Source organism: Nannobrachium achirus (assembly GCF_963921795.1).
Source record: "Nannobrachium achirus genome assembly, chromosome: 13".
Classification (NCBI taxonomy): domain Eukaryota; kingdom Metazoa; phylum Chordata; class Actinopteri; order Myctophiformes; family Myctophidae; genus Nannobrachium; species Nannobrachium achirus.
The window spans coordinates 1,820,267-1,826,266 of NC_137833.1; the positions used below are offsets into that span (position 1 = coordinate 1,820,267).

The window sequence follows — 6,000 nt, forward strand, 5'->3', positions numbered from 1 at the left end:
TTGTACATACAGTACATATACATCTCCAATAACTTCTGTTTAATGATAAATAGACCATCTATCAACAACACCTACCAATAATATAAAATGATCAATAGTGGATCAATAAGGAAGGATTGATAAGGAAGCATTGATAAGGGTATCAACATGGATAAATAATATCTCCTCAACCCTCTGAAGGTCCCCATATATACTGAGTCAGCCCTGCTAAAACACATAAAAACTTCATTTCAACTCAGAGGAAAATACTAGTCTTAAACTATAAACTCTTCAACTCAGAGAAAAACACTAGTCTTAACCCATTTCTGAGCTGTTTGAACAGACCATTAATGTAGAATTCAGACCTCTTTGAGCTGTTTTATTAACCCATTCAGAACGGGTACACACTATTGTGTATCATTAATGTATTTTATGCTTTAACTATTGAAAAATAGCAGATATACAAGCTCACAGCGCTGCACCTAGTGCCGCGCTGCGAGCTTGTAGATCTGCTATTTTTGAAAGATCTTGAAAATTTGAATTTTGACCTGATTCTATAAGTGTCTTTTGAATCCTTCTGAGATATTTTGAAAAAACCTATGTTTCTATGTCAGCAATCTGGCCAGCCATCGTCAAAGAAAAGGTCCTTTTCACTTAACTGGAGCTCAGTTAGTCTGTTCTTGAGAGACTACTGTGTCAGTGGTTCTCAAACCTTTTCATGTGAAGGACCCCCAAACTGATATTCATTTGGCCACGGACCCCCATCTCAAAATATTTAGTTCCGGGGACCACCCAGAAGCAAAATTTGAGTTACAAACGTTCGCTTTGAAAATACATTATATTCAAAGATTTGCACACATTTTCACGACTTTTTCAAAAATAGCAGATCTACAAGCTTGCAGCGTGGCACTCGGTGCTAGCTGTGAGCTTGTATATCTGCTATTTTTCACTGGTTAAAGCATTCAATAATTCTAGGCCTAAATGGGTATTAAACTATAAACTCTTCAACTCAGAGAAAAACAGCAGTCTTAAACTATAAACTCTTCAACTCAGATAAAAAACAGCAGTCTTACCTGGTTCTGGTTCTGGAGAAAGAGAAGTGAAGAAACCAGGAGAAAACAAACACGCAGTTAAAGTCAGACAAACTTCTTCCGAACGCCCCAAACTCCCTGACAGAGAGAGAGAGAGAGAGAGGGAGAGAGAGAGAGAGAGAGAGAGAGAGAGAGAGAGAGAGAGAGAGAGAGCGAGAGAGACACGCACAGACACACACACACACACACACACACACACGCACACGCACACGCACACGCACACGCGCACACACACACACACACACACACACAGACTCTCTCACACACACACACACACACACACACACACACACACACACACACACACACACACACACACACACACACACACACACACACAGAGGCTCTCTCTCTCACACACACACACACACACACACACACACACACACACACACACAGAGGCTCTCTCTCACACACACACACACACACACACACACACACACACACACACACACACACACACACACACACACACAGACTCACGTGCACTCTGGGTCATGCCAGGACACAGCTTGTTTATCATACTTTATCAGACTGTCCAGATCCTGGTTACCATGGTTACCATTGACATGTCACATCCTGTACTCCAAACTTACAGTTGGGAGGGGCACGGCCCATCCTGTCCTCCTATAATGACATTCCTGGAAATATTTTGAAATTAATTCTTCCAGTACTGGAAAAGTTTTGGAATTGATCAAGGGTCCTGGAAGGTCCTGGAAAAAAATAGCTATGCATTGTCTTTGGTTATTGATTGTGTTAATACCTCTGAAATGACAAATTAAACATTGGCCAAATTGTCAAATATTAGAGGCAGAAATTGTGAAAATAGCCGATCTACATGCACACAACGCCTCGCAACGCGAGGCGTTGTGAGCATGTAGATCGGCTATTTTCACAATAAAACCGTTTTACACAAAATTCCTCTGCTCTTAGTGCTCGTCAGGGTGGGGGGTCCCCAGTTCAAATGATTATTTCGGGGGTCTGAAAAGGTTGAGAACCACTGGCATACACTACCTGTCTTTAGGCATTGTGCATAGGAGTAAGCGACTCGTTATTGAGCTGAATTATTGTTATATAGTCCTGGAAATCGGGTTAAATATTCTGGAAAAGTTTTGGAAATTAAAACAGTTGTACTGCCAGATTTATTATTTATTTATTGGGGCTGATGCCAGCAAAAAGCAGCTTACCTTTGCGATGTTATAGAAAATTATCTATTGATAATTTCCAAACTAATTAATTTTACAATGGACGCTCAGGGCAGCCTTATGCAAGAATGAATGTGAATTGGGCCGCTCCGCTTGCCATCCATTCAGAGCATAGAAATGCATTTTCTAGATCAGATCCACAGAAAACAGCCAGGAAGTGATTTGGGACTCCATTATTGCTAACGTGCGGTGGATTTTTGAGAGCAGCGTTACGGGAGATGTTTTTGAAGCGGTGAAAGCCGCTTCCAAGGAGTGGCTTTGTGTAGCCTGATTTCAGACTCAGCTCACGCTTTAGTCTGAAACTGTGCCCTATTCTGAGCGATTTACAGGGGAGGGACTTTTTTGCGAGCGTGCACGCGCGCGGATGCGCGCGAGTGATCGCGACGCACGGTGGACGCGACGCACGGTCGGGGAGTGTGTGTGTGTGATTGTGTGTGATTGTGTCTCTCTGTCTGTCTGTGCCAGTGACTGCTTCCACACAGAACTGTGACCAGAAACATTGTAATCAACATTGGTGAAATGTGTGTGTGTGTGTGCCTTCCTCAGCCTGCCTGTGTGTGTGAACTTCGTTTGAATCGTTTCAACTGCTGCGCGGATTGGATATTCGTTAGACCCACCCCCACCCCCCGCGCTCATTGGAGCAGCCGAAAATAAAAACTGATTCATGTACTAAGCTCCAGACCAGAGAAAGAGTCCACTCTGAGAGTGGGCGGGGTCTATGGTCTGGAAGCAGGCTAGGCTTTGTGTGTCCCGTTCACGTCCATATATGGTCACTTCAGTCCAGAATGAACAGGTTTTATCTGTCCCGTACATCCAGAATAATGTGTGTAACGTCCGTCCCGGTCTGATGATTGGATGATAAAAAATGTCCAATGAGACCATACTTTGAGGATTGGACAAGCTTCACATGACAATTCGGCCCTCCAGATAAAATCATTCATTCATTCAGAATTGGAAGAATGTATAGGTCACAGAGTTCATAGCTCTAGAACACATAGAATAAAAGTTCACCGCTTCACTTCGAACCAAGGTTTGATTTTTAATGTTTACTGTACAGGACGGACCCCTCATCAGCTTACAGTCATCAGACAAGGTCAAAAGAACGAGCCGTATTGGCAACGCGCTTGGTCCAAAATTGGGGAGAACAGGAACGTCCGAAGCAGTAAAAGAGTTAATTGGCCCTATTCACGACCCGCCTACTCAGCAAATTTCTCAGCATCCCCCGGGTGCTGATGTCAATTTAGAAGGGGAAACTATAACAGAAATAGCTGGACTTAAAGCCAACAAATCATTATTTCGAACGGTAAAGTCAATTATAATGCTTTGTGCCTTTTACTATCTTGTGTTCTTGATCATGCTAGCCGTATTTTATACTTTACTATTCGGAAATTGCATTAAATTTGCGATTTCTGTTTTAACTCCATTGGCTTATAGTAGGATTTTCCCCTTCAAAACGTGACTTGCAGCACCCGGGGGATGCTGAGTGGGCGGGCCTGAATAGGGCTAATTGGTAAAGATGTGTGGGAACCCTGAAACGGACATGTGTCTGATAAGCCTGAGGATTGGTGGAGCTTCACATGACACTCTGACCGGACTATAAGTGGGCTAATGTCCATGATTGGTCAGATTTAGTCGGGGAGCCACAGGCCCAAAAGCTCAAAGAATAGGGTTTTACCTGTGACGTCATGACATACTTTTTTATTTTTTATTTTATTTTTTGAGCGGTGGTAAACCGCTCCATAGAGTGGCTATGCGTGTGTCTGAAGCATTTTTCCTCAGCATTTTGCCATAGCAAAATGTGTGTGCGTAGCGTCATGTTTGTCTAGTGATGTCATATGTCGTATGTCTGTAGCCTTTTTCCTCAGCGTTTTGCCATAGCAAAACGTGTGTGTGTAGCATAGCCTGTACATCCTAGACTCAAATCCTAGTCTGAAGACGTTATGCAAGCACGACCACCGCTCACTTCACATTGGGTGTGATCTTTTCTATTCATTTGGTCATTAAGGTACACAGAATGAGAGGCCTGCTCCCAATGCTTCCCAATGCTTCCCAATGTTTCCTGCCGGAAACATTGGGAAAAAAAAATGTGGCCATTTGTATATTCACTGTCCCATCGACTTCAATATACAGGAAAAGAATACAAAAATAAATCTGCTTTAAGTAGCATGTGAGGGGTCAAACTATGGGTTCTTCATGATTCTGAATCCATTGCAAGCTTTTTTTGGCATGAAAAAACATTCCTTGGGCTAGATTTCGGCCTCTCAAAACTGTCTACTGCTCGCCCAGCTGCAGTCCATGAAGCCTAATTATGCTCCGTCCTGCGACGGTGTCGCGCGCAGAGCCGCAGACCTCCAAGCTCAGAAGGGTTGCATTGGTGACGCGATGTGAGTTTGTATATCAGCTACTCTTGACGCGGAATACCGTTGCGCAATGAAGTATATATGTCTCGATAAGGGCGCTCCCATGGGAGCACCTCACTAGCACACAAGAGGAGGTTGAATAACCAGTGCTCCCCAAAACAACAGGTTTGGGGATCTGTTGGGAATTGATTACATGATACAGTCAGCTGTGCATTCAGTCTCAATGTTTGTAAACAAATAATTGGTCTATAGACCATTCACACCACGGCCATCTTGGATCACATGACTTCCTGGGGTAGCAGCCTGCACAAGCCTGCAGCATTGTGAACAATGGAGCGATGGTCCCAAAATATGAGTTCTGTTCAACCAATTTATTTTTACAAAATTGATAAATGGGCAGATGACAACATCAGCATCCCCAAAATGATTAAATAGAAGGGTAGGCCTATTATCCACAATATTCATGGTAGTTAGGCTGCAACCTTACTGTGTACAAAGACTTGCTATTTGTGCAGTGCTTGCTCCACTATCATATTAAAGGAGCTATAGTCAACTTTTTCTTGAAAAAAGGATGCTAGTCTAAAAGACTAGAATGTAAACAAAGTGTCGGTCCGATAACGGCCAAGATTATTTTATCGCTTTTTGTGGTCATTTTTGAGTAGAAACACGTGTATGAAGCTTGTTTTTTTATAAAATATTTTCGAAACATTATTTTTATTTTAGCATCCGTTTTTCAAGAAAAGGTTGTAATTGATTGATTGATTGAAGACTTTATTAGAAGTTTGCATAGGAAAAGGTACAGTTTCATGACGGTACAGTTCACTGGTACAAGGTCTACTAAAAGGAGATCCATGAAAAGACTAAGCTTATTTCCACTGGAAACCATTGAAGTATCTCATATAACATTGAATGACAGACAAATAGAACACAGTACTATGCAGTAGATATGTAAAGAAAAACAAAAAAGAAAACAGTAAGTCTAAACAAACAGTATATACAAAGAAGGGGCAGGGGAGGGTAGGGTTGGGCTAGGTTCATTTTTTACCAGTTGCGAACGGCTGCTGCCTGTAAGTGGTTTTTCAGGGCAATTTTAAAGGATGCTAGTGATCCACACTCCTTTATGGCCTTCGGTAAGGCTTTCCACATTTTGGTGGTATAGCAGAAAAACGAGTTTGACCCTTTGTTGGTTTTTACTCTGGGTAAACAATATGAAGGCAGAGCAAGCACTAGTCTGCATACTGTAGCAAGTCTTTGTACAGAGTAACACTGCAACCTAACTACCATGAATAGTGTGGATAATACCCTTCTATTTAATAATGTTGTTGATATTGTCATCTGCCCATTTGTCAATTTGGTAAAAATAAA

General features: G+C 42.2%; 1 protein-coding gene across 2 annotated transcripts in view; it reads right to left on the reverse strand.

Annotated features, from left to right (window-relative positions):
• LOC308297567 (uncharacterized protein) overlaps window positions 1-1,149 on the reverse strand; it is a 28,053-nt gene extending 26,904 nt beyond the window's left edge. For both annotated transcript variants that reach the window (XM_080741035.1, XM_080741033.1), the window contains exon 1: window positions 1,053-1,149. The gene's annotated coding sequence lies outside the window, so the exon portion shown is untranslated. The remainder of the gene's footprint in view (window positions 1-1,052) is intronic.
• Window positions 1,150-6,000: the final 4,851 nt, after the last annotated feature.